The sequence below is a fragment of the Lissotriton vulgaris genome, chromosome 12 (genome assembly GCF_964263255.1).
Source record: "Lissotriton vulgaris chromosome 12, aLisVul1.2, whole genome shotgun sequence".
Taxonomy (NCBI): Eukaryota; Metazoa; Chordata; class Amphibia; order Caudata; family Salamandridae; genus Lissotriton; species Lissotriton vulgaris.
Genome location: NC_141700.1, coordinates 6,998,369 through 7,012,513, shown reverse-complemented (window position 1 = coordinate 7,012,513; position 14,145 = coordinate 6,998,369). Strand labels below are relative to the sequence as shown.

Sequence of the window (14,145 nt, the reverse complement as noted above, 5' to 3'; positions counted from 1 at the left end):
GAAAGAGCATTGTAAGTACTGAGTGTGCCCTCAACACCCCTCCCCCCCCTCAAGACCCTCACAAGGGGCGCACTAAAACCATTCAGGTCAGCACTAGGAGCAGAGGGAACGCCAGCCATAGCGCTGAACCAGGAGCACCCCACCTCCAAGCGCTAACAACCAGGAGCGCCCGTCCTCCCTCAAGCACTAAAAACTAGGAGCAACCCCCCCACAGCCACATAAAAAATAGGAACAACCCCATCTCCCCCCACCCAGCACTGAAATCAGGAGCAACGTCACCCTCTCTGCTAGAAACTAAAAACAATCTCATCTCATTGCTATACAACAGGAGCACCCCAACCTACAAAACGAGAAACCAGGTTCACGCCACCCGCCCAAAGTGGCAAGCATTGGCAAATGTATTGGTTCTGGCTGTGGTTGTCAGACTTTTGGCTTTGTCAATGTTTGTTTTGTCTTTTTTTGTAAAACGTTATTGTTTGAGGAGGAGGAGTGAGGTAACATAACAGTATGAAAGTCAAAAAGGGAATATGCAAAAGCAATACAATGGTGCCCATAGAAAACCCAAGATAGCCCTTGGCTAGGAGTATAATGTGCGATGCACGGAAGCAGAAGTGCCAAGAGGAGCCGGTCCAATAGGAAGACCCAGAATGACGTCCCTTCTTGAAGGGCGGTGGATGCGCCAACAGCTGATCTTCGCTCCTCTTATGAAGGTAAGAACCTGTTCACGAGGAATCGTCTTGCTTCCCATTGGAATGCAGCCTTGGAGGCCGGATGGTGCATGGATCCCATGGGAGGAACGTCAAGATTTGACAAATAATCAGCCTTCAAGATTCAAATACCTCCAAATACAAAGTTGCCTCCTTCCTGTCGGGGACGCAGCAGGGGGTATCAGATGAGCTGGGGGGGGGGGGAAGTTGGTGACAAATATCACTCGTGAAAAAGAGGTGGCGGCCTGGTATCGGCTCTCGCTGGACCCGGCAGACAGACGGAGACTTTAGGCGACCATCATTACTCTGGGAGGAGGTCTTGCCTGCAGAGCTGCATGAAGATTCATGGCAAGTATCTTGCAATGTTTTATACTCCACGGTTCGTGCTGAAAATTTAAGGCGGAACCACCTTTTCTGTCTCCACAGAGTTTATTGGTCTCCATTTAAATTGGCCAAAAATGAGGAAAGGTCCCACCCTGAGAGGCCCAGAGTGTGGTATGGAAAAAGGAGATGACATTCATATGTTTCTGGAGTGTTCGAGTCTCCAGGAGTAAAAGGTAAAAGTGTAGACCGGAAGTGAATGGTCACCTGGCAGGCTGGAAACCCACGCATGCCTGGAAGTAAAAGGTAAAAGTGTAGACCGGAAGTGAATGGTCACCTGGCGGGCTGGAGGCAGACACTTGTCTGGAAGTAAAAGGTAAAAGTGTAGACCGGAAGTGAATGGTCACCTGGCGGGCTGGAGGCAGACACTTGTCTGGAAGTAAAAGGTAAAAGTGTAGACCGGGAGTGAATGGTCACCCGGCGGGCTGGAAACCCACGCATGCCTTGAAGTAAAAGGTAAAAGTGTAGACCGGAAGTGAATGGTCACCTGGCAGGCTGGAAACCCACGCATGCCTGGAAGTAAAAGGTAAAAGTGTAGATCGGAAGTGAATGGTCACCTGGCAGGCTGGAAACCCACGCATGCCTGGAAGTAAAAGGTAAAAGTGTAGACCGGAAGTGAATGGTCACCTGGCGGGCTGGAGGCAGACACTTGTCTGGAAGTAAAAGGTAAAAGTGTAGACCGGAAGTGAATGGTCACCTGGCGGGCTGGAGGCAGACACTTGTCTGGAAGTAAAAGGTAAAAGTGTAGACCGGGAGTGAATGGTCACCCGGCGGGCTGGAAACCCACGCATGCCTTGAAGTAAAAGGTAAAAGTGTAGACCGGAAGTGAATGGTCACCTGGCAGGCTGGAAACCCACGCATGCCTGGAAGTAAAAGGTAAAAGTGTAGACCGGAAGTGAATGGTCACCTGGCAGGCTGGAAACCCACGCATGCCTGGAAGTAAAAGGTAAAAGTGTAGACCGGAAGTGAATGGTCACCTGGCGGGCTGGAGGCAGACACTTGTCTGGAAGTAAAAGGTAAAAGTGTAGACCGGAAGTGAATGGTCACCTGGCGGGCTGGAGGCAGACACTTGTCTGGAAGTAAAAGGTAAAAGTGTAGACCGGGAGTGAATGGTCACCCGGCGGGCTGGAAACCCACGCATGCCTTGAAGTAAAAGGTAAAAGTGTAGACCGGAAGTGAATGGTCACCTGGCAGGCTGGAAACCCACGCATGCCTGGAAGTAAAAGGTAAAAGTGTAGACCGGAAGTGAATGGTCACCTGGCAGGCTGGAAACCCACGCATGCCTGGAAGTAAAAGGTAAAAGTGTAGACCGGAAGTGAATGGTCACCTGGCGGGCTGGAGGCAGACACTTGTCTGGAAGTAAAAGGTAAAAGTGTAGACCGGAAGTGAATGGTCACCTGGCGGGCTGGAGGCAGACACTTGTCTGGAAGTAAAAGGTAAAAGTGTAGACCGGGAGTGAATGGTCACCCGGCGGGCTGGAAACCCACGCATGCCTTGAAGTAAAAGGTAAAAGTGTAGACCGGAAGTGAATGGTCACCTGGCAGGCTGGAAACCCACGCATGCCTGGAAGTAAAAGGTAAAAGTGTAGACCGGAAGTGAATGGTCACCTGGCGGGCTGGAGGCAGACACTTGTCTGGAAGTAAAAGGTAAAAGTGTAGACCGGAAGTGAATGGTCACCTGGCGGGCTGGAGGCAGACACTTGTCTGGAAGTAAAAGGTAAAAGTGTAGACCAGAAGTGAATCGTCACCTGGCGGGCTGGGAGCAGACACTTGTCTGGAAGTAAAAGGTAAAAGTGTAGACCAGAAGTGAATGGTCACCCGGCGGGCTGGAAACCCACGCATGCCTTGAAGTAAAAGGTAAAAGTGTAGACCGGAAGTGAATGGTCACCTGGCAGGCTGGAAACCCACGCATGCCTGGAAGTAAAAGGTAAAAGTGTAGACCGGAAGTGAATGGTCACCTGGCAGGCTGGAAACCCACGCATGCCTGGAAGTAAAAGGTAAAAGTGTAGACCGGAAGTGAATGGTCACCTGGCGGGCTGGAGGCAGACACTTGTCTGGAAGTAAAAGGTAAAAGTGTAGACCGGAAGTGAATGGTCACCTGGCGGGCTGGAGGCAGACACTTGTCTGGAAGTAAAAGGTAAAAGTGTAGACCGGGAGTGAATGGTCACCCGGCGGGCTGGAAACCCACGCATGCCTTGAAGTAAAAGGTAAAAGTGTAGACCGGAAGTGAATGGTCACCTGGCAGGCTGGAAACCCACGCATGCCTGGAAGTAAAAGGTAAAAGTGTAGACCGGAAGTGAATGGTCACCTGGCGGGCTGGAGGCAGACACTTGTCTGGAAGTAAAAGGTAAAAGTGTAGACCGGAAGTGAATGGTCACCTGGCGGGCTGGAAGCAGACACTTGTCTGGAAGTAAAAGGTAAAAGTGTAGACCGGAAGTGAATGGTCACCTGGCGGGCTGGAGGCAGACACTTGTCTGGAAGTAAAAGGTAAAAGTGTAGACCGGGAGTGAATTGACACCCGGCGGGCTGGAGGCAGACACTTGTCTGGAAGTAAAAGGTAAAAGTGTAGACCGGGAGTGAATGGTCACCCGGCGGGCTGGAAACCCACGCATGCCTGGAAGTAAAAGGTAAAAGTGTAGACCGGAAGTGAATGGTCACCTGGCGGGCTGGAAGCAGACACGTGCATGGAAGTAAAAGGTAAAAGTGTAGACTGGAAGTGAATGGTCACCTGGCGGGCTGGAAGCATACACTTGTCTGGAAGTAAAAGGTAAAAGTGTAGACCGGAAGTGAATGGTCACCTGGCGGGCTGGAAGAAGACACTTGTCTGGAAGTAAAAGGTAAAAGTGTAGACTGGAAGTGAATGGTCACCCGGCGGGCTGGAAACCCACGCATGCCTGGAAGTAAAAGGTAAAAGTGTAGACCGGAAGTGAATGGTCACCTGGCGGGCTGGAAACCCACGCATGCCTGGAAGTAAAAGGTAAAAGTGTAGACCGGGAGTGAATGGTCACCTGGCGGGCTGGAAGCAGACACTTGTCTGGAAGTAAAAGGTAAAAGTGTAGACTGGAAGTGAATGGTCACCCGGCGGGCTGGAAACCCACGCATGCCTGGAAGTAAAAGGTAAAAGTGTAGACCGGAAGTGAATGGTCACCTGGCGGGCTGGAAACCCACGCATGCCTGGAAGTAAAAGGTAAAAGTGTAGACCGGGAGTGAATGGTCACCTGGCGGGCTGGAAGCAGACACTTGTCTGGAAGTAAAAGGTAAAAGTGTAGACCGGAAGTGAATGGTCACCTGGCGGGCTGGAAGCAGACACTTGTCTGGAAGTAAAAGGTAAAAGTGTAGACCGGAAGTGAATGGTCACCTGGCGGGCTGGAAGCAGACACTTGTCTGGAAGTAAAAGGTAAAAGTGTAGACCGGGAGTGAATGGACACCCGGCGGGCTGGAAACCCACGCATGCCTGGAAGTAAAAGGTAAAAGTGTAGACCGGGAGTGAATGGTCACCCGGCGGGCTGGAAACCCACGCATGCCTTGAAGTAAAAGGTAAAAGTGTAGACCGGAAGTGAATGGTCACCTGGCGGGCTGGAAACCCACGCATTCCTGGAAGTAAAAGGTAAAAGTGTAGACCGGGAGTGAATGGTCACCTGGCGGGCTGGAAGCAGACACGTGCTTGGAAGTAAAAGGTAAAAGTGTGGACCGGGAGTGAATGGTCACCCTCACAGAGCAGGGCAGGGGAGGAGCGGGTTGCCCACTCCAAGGGCGAATGAGGCTTTGGCCCGCCATCTCAGGCCGGCCAAACCGTCATTAACACTTTGCATGTTCTCCGCCAGAACATGCCCTGGCTCCCATTTACTGGCCGAGCACCGAACCAGGGCGCTCAGACCAATCACAGTGCTGCATTGCAGTGTTATGATCGGCGGCTATGGGGAGCCCTGGAGCTTCATGCCCTGGAGTCCTGGAAGGGGGCAAATAGGACCAAGAGGCTGGCAGCAAGATTAACCGGACCCAGGAGGGGGACCAAGTAGGGAGCGCCCCCGCTATGCCAAAGCTGGTACAACGCGGTGGAAGCAGCCGGGGACCAGAGGAGGGCAGGAAAGGCGGAAGTGAGGAGAGAGAGGCACTGAAGCGTCCGCAGTGTTGGTAGCAGAGGGAAGAGGAGAGACCAGTGAGTAGGCAGTGGAGTTAGGGGCAGGGATGCCCAGGGAAGGGGCACGGGGATAGACAGACAGCAGCAGAGACTAGGATAGAGACAGAGCTGGAGAGAAGGTGCAAGGAAGGGAGCGTGAAGGGGGAGGTATAGGACAGCCCCCCCCCCCCCCCCCCCCATAGCGCAGGAAAAAACAACATTGAAATAGTTCCCTGATGTCAGCAGTGTAAGGATACACTCAACCAGTCAATTGTGTGAAATGTTAAGCTCCAGGGGGTGTGGCTAACACAGTATCCAATCAAGAGGAGGAAACGGAAATAGACATGAGAGCCAGCCACTCCGAGGACGAAGCCGACGCACAGCCCACTTTCAGGATCTGTGAAGGGATTGGTTGCAATGCTGCCTGTGAGAGACCGCTAGACCAACTCCACTTCCGGCACTGAGAAGCAGAAGCACCCCACAAGAAGGACTCAATCACCCCAAACCCAGAACATCCACGCCTTTCAACATTACACACCAGGAGTATTTTCTTCACAACTTGTAACATTAGAAAGCAGGACCCCTTCACGATAGACAGTGCTCAAAACGAGGAGAGCTCTATTCCTTTTATCATTAGAAATCAGAAACAGTGCACACCTTTTAACACTAGAAACTCGGAGCACGCCACTCCTTTTATCATTGGAAACTTGGAGAACTTTCCTAGCACTAAAACCCAGAAGCATTGCACATCTTTTATATGAGAACCCAGGAGCACTGCACCCGCCCCCCACAACTGGAAACTAAGAGCCCTCCACGGCTTTTATCTTCAGAAAACGGAAGCACTTCACGCCTTTTATCATCAGAGAGCTAAAACCCAGAAGCTCTCCACACCTTTTATGTAAAAATAGAAGCACGTCACGCCTTCTGTCAACTGAAACTAGGAGCAATTTCATCCTCAACACTAAAACCCCAGGAGCACAGAAGCACGCCACACCTCTTAACATTAGAAACCTGAAGCGCGCCATACCTTTTAACATTAGAAACCAGAAGCATGTTACACCTTTTAACATTAGAAACCAGAAGCATGTCACACCTTTTAACATTAGAAATCAGAAGCACGCCAGAGCTTTTAACATTAGAAACCTGAAGCGCGCCACACCTTTTAACATTAGAAACCAGAGGCACGTCACACCTTTTAACATTGGAAACCAGAAGCAGCCACACCTTTCAACATAAGAACCCAGAGGCACGCCACACCTTTCAACATTAGAAACCAGAGGCACGCCATACCTTTCAACATTAGAAAGCAGAGGCACGCCATACCTTTCAACATTAGAAAGCAGAGGCATGCCATACTTATTAACATTAGAAACCAGAAGCACGTCACACCTTTTAACATTAGAAACCAGAGGCACGTCACACCTTTTAACATTATAAACCTGAAGCGCGCCACACCTTTTAACATTAGAAACCAGAGGCACGTCACACCTTTTAACATTGGAAACCAGAAGCAGCCACACCTTTCAACATAAGAAACCAGAGGCACGCCACACCTTTTAACATTAGAAACCAGAAGCACGCCAGAGCTTTTAACATTAGTAACCAGAGGCACGCCAGAGCTTTCAACATTAGAAACCAGAGGCACGTCACACCTTTTAACATTAGAAACCAGAAACACGTCACACCTTTTAACATTGGAAACCAGAAGCACGCCACACCTTTCAACATTAGAAACCAGAGGCAAGTCACACCTTTTAACATTGGAAACCAGAAGCACGTCACACCTTTTAACATTAGAAACCAAAGGCACGTCACACCTTTCAACATTAGAAACCAGAGGTACGCCATACCTTTCAACATTAGAAAGCAGAGGCACGCCACACCTTTTAACATTGGAAACCAGAGGCACGCCACACCTTTTAACATTAGAAACCAGAAGCACGTCACACCTTTTAACATTGAAAATCAGAAGCACGTCACACCTTTTAACATTAGAAACCAGAGGCACGTCACACCTTTTAGCATTAGAAACCAGAAGCACGCCACACCTTTTAACATTAGAAACCTGAAGCGCGCCATACTTTTTAACATTAGAAACCAGAGGCACGTCACACCTTTTAGCATTAGAAACCAGAAGCACGCCACACCTTTCAACATTAGAAACCAGAGGTACGCCATACCTTTCAACATTAGAAAGCAGAGGCATGCCATACTTTTTAACATTAGAAACCAGAGGCACGTCACACCTTTTAACATTAGAAACCAGAGGCACGTCACACCTTTTAACATTAGAAACCAGAAGCACGTCACACCTTTTAACATTAGAAACCAGAGGCACGTCACAACTTTTAACATTGAAAATCAGAAGCACGTCACACCTTTTAACATTAGAAACCAGAGGCAGGTCACACCTTTTAACATTGGAAACCAGAAGCACGCCACACCTTTCAACATTAGAAACCAGAAGCATGCCACACCTTTCAACATTCGAAACAAGAGGCACGCCAGACCTTTTAACATTAGAAACCAGAAGCACGCCACACCTTTCAACAACGCCACACCTTTCAACATTAGAAACCAGAAGCATGCCACACCTTTCAACATTAGAAACCAGAAGCACGCCACACCTTTCAACATTAGAAACCAGAGGCACGTCACACCTTTTACCACAATGAACCGGGAGCACTTCGTAGCTTAGATCCGGGGGATCTCTGCACCCCCCAACATTAGGAAGCAAGAGCCCCGCCCAGAAACATCAGCAATCAGCAGGGCGGACCCCCATATTACGAACAGGAACATCCGCCACACTGAAGCCAGGAGCATGCACCCCAATATTAAGAACCCCAACATAGTAAAACGAGCACCCCCAGATGAAAAAGGACATGGCCAGGACACAGCATCAAACAACAAAAGTACCCCCACCCCAGACACCTGAAGCACCCCATATCAGGACCAAGGGGCAACAAACGAGGAACTGAGACCACCCGCCCTCCAGTACTGGGGGCAGGGGCACCCACATTTCTTAATGTGTACAACCCCGACTTTAGGACTAGGTTCACCACACACCCCAACATGAAAATCCAGGAGCACCCTAAGATTATGAGCTAGTTTCATGCCACACCCCGACATATTGACCCAGCTGCACCCCACACCCAAGACTGAAAACAGTAAACAAAAGCAGTAAACAAACAGGCGTCACCCCAGCCCTGAAGCCTCAGAAGCAGGCCCGGCTCACCTGACCCAAACATTGAGGGTCCCAGACCTGCTTCCACCCCAAACACTGGACACGGAGCCCCACCCCAGCGCCATCCCTCACCGGGGCAGGGAGAGGGACAGAGGTGGGAAGACACCCCGAGAATAGACAAATCTGACCTCCCCCCCCCCCCCCCCCCCACCGAGGACTCGGGCAGCGCCCCCTCCGGACACCGGGCACCCCGCCAGTCTGGACACTCCGGAGGGGGGGCTCACCAGCCCCCCAACACCCCGACCCCATGGATAGGGGGGTTTTCTGCCCTCCCGAGCTCACCCCACAGGCCATCCTCAAGCATAGATGGGGGCCTGCCCCCCCCGCCCCATTGAGGGGGTCTGTCCCCCCCCAGCCCCAAGGATGGGGAGGGATCTGCGTGGACAGGATCGGGGGGCCGTGCCCCCTCCCCGGCCCCGGTCAGGCCTCTCCTGTCCCCCCCCCCCCGGTCTGCAGCCCCGGCCTGCCCCCTCTTGCCTGCTCCGCCGCCGCTGCCTGTGCTCCTGCGCAGCGCCTGCTCCATGCTCAGGACCAGGCGGCCGCCGGCGCCTGGGGGGCTGGGGGGGCCGGGGGCCCTGCTCTGGGACTGGGTCTGAAGATCAGCCTCTCTCTTTTGTCTCCTTCCACTGCCTCAGTGACAACCCCCCCCCCCCCACCCCCGTCCTCACGCCCCCACCCCCCCACCCCACCCCCACATCCACACCCACCCGCAGTCCCAAAGCACCCCCAGAGCGCTGCCTGCCTGCGAGGTGTGCCCACGTGTGTGGTGACTCAGAGCTGGAGAGAGCAGTGTGTGTAGGGGGGGGGGGGGGGCTGGAGTGGTGTGTGTCTGCCTGTATGTATGTGTATGTGTTGAAGCAGCGTGTGCGTGCATGCTCGTGTCTGTGTTGGAGCAGTGTGTGCTTATGTGTGTGAATGTTGGAGCTGTGTGTGTGTGTGTACCTGCTTGTATATATCTATGATGGAGCAGTGTGTGTGTTTCTGCGTGCATGTGTATGTGTTGAAGCAGTGTGTGTGTTTGCATGCTCGTGTCTGTGTTGGAGCAGTGTGTGCTTATGTGTGTGAATGTTGGAGCTGTGTGTGTGTGTGTACCTGCTTGTATATATCTATGATGGAGCAGTGTGTGTGTTTCTGCGTGCATGTGTATGTGTTGAAGCAGTGCGTGTGTTTGCATGCTCGTGTCTGTGTTGGAGCAGTGTGTGCTTATGTGTGTGAATGTTGGAGCTGTGTGTGTGTGTGTACCTGCTTGTATATATCTATGATGGAGCAGTGTGTGTGTTTCTGTGTGCATGTGTATGTGTTGAAGCAGTGTGTGTGTTTGCATGCTCGTGTCTGTGTTGGAGCAGTGTGTGCTTATGTGTGTGAATGTTGGAGCCGTGTGTGTGTGTGTGTGTGTACCTGCTTGTATATATCTATGATGGAGCAGTGTGTGTGTTTCTGCGTGCATGTGTATGTGTTGAAGCAGTGCGTGTGTTTGCATGCTCGTGTCTGTGTTGGAGCAGTGTGTGCTTATGTGTGTGAATGTTGGAGCTGTGTGTGTGTGTGTACCTGCTTGTATATATCTATGATGGAGCAGTGTGTGTGTTTCTGCGTGCATGTGTATGTGTTGAAGCAGTGCGTGTGTTTGCATGCTCGCGTCTGTGTTGGAGCAGTGTGTGCTTATGTGTGTGAATGTTGGAGCTGTGTGTGTGTGTGTACCTGCTTGTATATATCTATGATGGAGCAGTGTGTGTGTTTCTGCGTGCATGTGTATGTGTTGAAGCAGTGCGTGTGTTTGCATGCTCGTGTCTGTGTTGGAGCAGTGTGTGCTTATGTGTGTGAATGTTGGAGCTGTGTGTGTGTGTGTACCTGCTTGTATATATCTATGATGGAGCAGTGTGTGTGTTTCTGCGTGCATGTGTATGTGTTGAAGCAGTGCGTGTGTTTGCATGCTCGTGTCTGTGTTGGAGCAGTGTGTGCTTATGTGTGTGAATGTTGGAGCTGTGTGTGTGTGTGTGTACCTTCTTGTATATATCTATGATGGAGCAGTGTGTGTGTTTCTGCGTGCATGTGTATGTGTTGAAGCAGTGCGTGTGTTTGCATGCTCGTGTCTGTGTTGGAGCACTGTGTGCTTATGTGTGTGAATGTTGGAGCTGTGTGTGTGTGTGTACCTGCTTGTATATATCTATGATGGAGCAGTGTGTGTGTTTCTGCGTGCATGCGTATGTGTTGAAGCAGTGTGTGTGTTTGCATGCTTGTGTCTGTGTTGGAGCAGTGTGTTCTTATGTGTGTGTAATCCTTGGTTCCCTCAGGATTGGGTAACACGAACACCCCCTTGATCGCCCTGGTCTATACCGCAATTAGAGACCAGACCGGCCGTGTTATGATAACCAGCTCTTTATTTTCGCACAGTAATGCCAGATGGTAAACGGCATACAACACCTGTGTAGAAGTTATGATGGTAGATCCAACCGTCCTCTGCACGAATGCCGGTCCCGCCATTCACCAACAGAGGACACCGTGCTAAGCAGTGGCCGACAATGCCACTCGATATAAGAGCAAGTATGTTGGTTCTTCAATACGTCCTCCGCATTGGTGTCGGTCCCGACATACCCCAAAGGAGGGCAAACCACGGGATGCACTGGCCAATATGGTATCGGCGTCCCTCGCACTCGATAACCCTCAAGCGGGGACTGGCCAAGTTCAATGGTGGACGGAGTCCCGAGCGCTCGATAACCCTCGAGCGGGGACTGGCAAGTTTCACAAGGGGAACTGAGTCCCTAGTGCTCGATCACCCTCGAGCGGGGACTGGCAAGGTTCACAAGGGGGACGGAGTCCCAAGCGCTCGATAACCCTCGAGCGGGGACTGGCAAGGTTCACAAGGGGGACGGAGTCCCAAGCGCTCGATAACCCTCGTGCGGGGACTGGCAAGGTTCACAAGGAGGACGGAGTCCCAAGCGCTCAATAACCCTCAAGCGGGGACTGACAAGGTTCAACTGGGGACGGAGTCACGAGCGCTTGCAGCAACAGAGACGGTCCTGTCTCTCTGTCTCTAATCCGACAACAGCGCATACGGTTTCGAAAACCCAAACCAGAGTTCAAAGCTCACCTTCCTTGAAGCCTCGGCGAAGGGGTTGCTCGGCTTGAACTCAGAATATCTGTCGCCGTCTGCGTCTTCCGGGTCTGTTTTATGGTGGCGCGATCTGCGCATGCTCCGTGCTTGGCCCTATGGGTAATGTAGTTCTGGGCGGAGATTGTTCTGGGTCTTGTAGTTCCTTGGTCGAGACTATGCCGTAATCGGCTACGGTGTTCTGATTTGTGTCCTAACAGTACATCCCCCTCCATCAGGGGCCCACAGCCGGACCGGGCTTATCCGGATACTTTTTGTGGAATGCGGACACCAACCGCGGCGCACTGATTCCGGCAACAGGCTCCCACGACTGTTCCTCCGGCCCATAGCCTTTCCACGCAACGAGGTACCACACCTTGCCCCTTCTCCATTTAGAATCTCTGATGCCCTCGACCTCGTAGTCGCGTTCGTTGCTCACCAACACCGGCTTATGGACAGAAGGCTTGGTCGCACACGAGGGTTTGAGCAGAGAGACATGGAATACCGGGTGGATGCGCATACAGTCCGGCAGCTATAGCCGCATGTTCACAGGGCTGATGCATTCCTTGATGCGATATGGACCTATTGAACCTAGGTTGAAGAACGCTGTTTCCGAAACCTCAGGTTTCTCGAGGACACCCATACATAATCCCCTGCCTTGTACAGCGGCCCGGCCTCTGTCGTTTATCAGCATACCTCTTGTAGACCTTCTTGACCTCCACCAAACACCTCTTGGCATTCTCGGTGGTGTCCTTAATGTGAGCTACTCTTCTGGCGGTTTCAGGAATGCCCGTCAATGTTGAGGGGTGAAGCAGCGGGAGGAATCTCGGATGGTGCCCATAGTTGCTGTAGAATGGAGACACCTTCGTGGAGGTGTGCGTGGCTTTGTTGTACGCGATCTCGGCAAGCCACAACTTATCCACCCATTCCTCCTTGCCCTGGTCGATGAAACAGCGGAGGTATTGCTTCAGCGTCTGGTTGAGGCGCTCCATTTGGCCGTCTGTTTGGGGATGATAGCTGGTGGACAACGCGGAGGTAACATGCAGTGCCAAACACCAGGTTTTCCAAAACCGTGCCGTGAACTGCGGCCCCCGGTCCGACACGATCACACTGGGGAGGCCATGGACCCTCACCACCTCCTTCAGGAGCGTGACCGCCAATTGCCCGGCCGTTGGCACCCCTTTGCAGGCGATGAAATTACCCATCTTGGTCAAGTAATCGATTACCACAAGGATGGCGGTACATCCCTTGTCCACAGGCAACCCTACCACAAAATCCAGTGAAATGTGGTCCCATGGTCTAGCGGGTGTTGGAAGCAGTTGTAGTAGGCCTTGAGGGCGACAGTGGTCCGATTTCATGGTGGAGCATATCGTGCATGCGGCTATCCAATCCCGAACATCAGCCCTCACTGACGGCCGTCTTCTCCACACCGAAATGTCCAGCACAGGGCGACTTGTGACACCACTTGAAGGCCTGTTTCCGCAGACGGGTAGTAGGCACCAATACACAACAGCCTTTCACCGGTACGCCGTCTCGAACCTGCCATTCCTTATGCCTCTATAGCCATGTTTTCCATCCGAAGGTGTTGATGCCTTTCTGTATCCCTTGGAGGAAGGCCTCCGGCTGTATCGCTCCCACCACTGCACCCAGGCTTATGATGGACATGATGGTTGGTAGAGGATGCTCCCCCTCAGTGGATTGCCTTGAAAGAGCATCGGCTTTCCGGGTCTCAGTGCCCGGCCTGTATGTGATGGTGAAGTGGAAACCGGAGAAGAACAGCATCCATCTCATCTGCCGGGGGGTTAGCTGTCTGGCTGCCGTCATGAATTGGAGGTTCCTGTGGTCGGTGAACACCAATACCACATGTTTGGCTCCCATCAGCAAATGCCTCCATTCGGTGAAGGCGTCCTTGATGGCCAGGAGCTCTTTTTCGGCGACGTGATAGTTGCGTTCCGCCACATTCAGTTTTCTGGACATGAAAGCAACGGGAGGCAGCAACCCCGTCACAGGGTCTTTTTGTGACAGGATCGCCCCCACCGCCATATCCGAGGCGTCCGCTTCCACCAAGTACTGATGTTCCGGGTCAGGATGGGCAAGAACAGGAGCTGACACAAAGGCTTGTTTCAACGCACAGAACGCTCCCTCAGCCTCTGCAGACCACAGACACGTAGCCGATTTCCTTAGAAGATGCGTGATGGGAGTCACTAGTCCCGAAAACCCCTCTATGAACCTGCGATAAAAGTTGGCAAAGCCAAGAAAGCTTTGCACTTCCTTTATGTTCTTAGGGGCCGGCCACTCCACCATAGCTTTCACCTTCCTCTCCGCCATCGTTTGTCCTTCGGGACTCAACATAACTCCCAGGAATTCCACCGTTGTCACGTGGAAATCGCATTTACTGAGCTTGCAGTAGAGCGAGTTTTCACGCAGAATCCGCAGCACAGACGACACATTCTCACGTGGTCTTCCTTGTTGTCCGAGTATATCAAGATGTCGTCAATGTATACGACGACGTATACATCCAGGATGTCTCTTAGGATGTCGTTCAGGAAGAACTGAAACGCTGCAGGGGCGTTGCAAAGGCCGAACGGTATCACTTTGCATTCGAA

At 52.0% G+C, this 14,145-nt stretch overlaps 1 protein-coding gene across 1 annotated transcript in view; it reads right to left on the bottom strand.

Annotated features, from left to right (window-relative positions):
• The window catches only part of CBARP (CACN subunit beta associated regulatory protein), a 110,598-nt gene that overhangs the window by 65,321 nt on the left and 31,132 nt on the right, over positions 1-14,145 (bottom strand). The gene's annotated exons all lie outside the window — the stretch shown is intronic.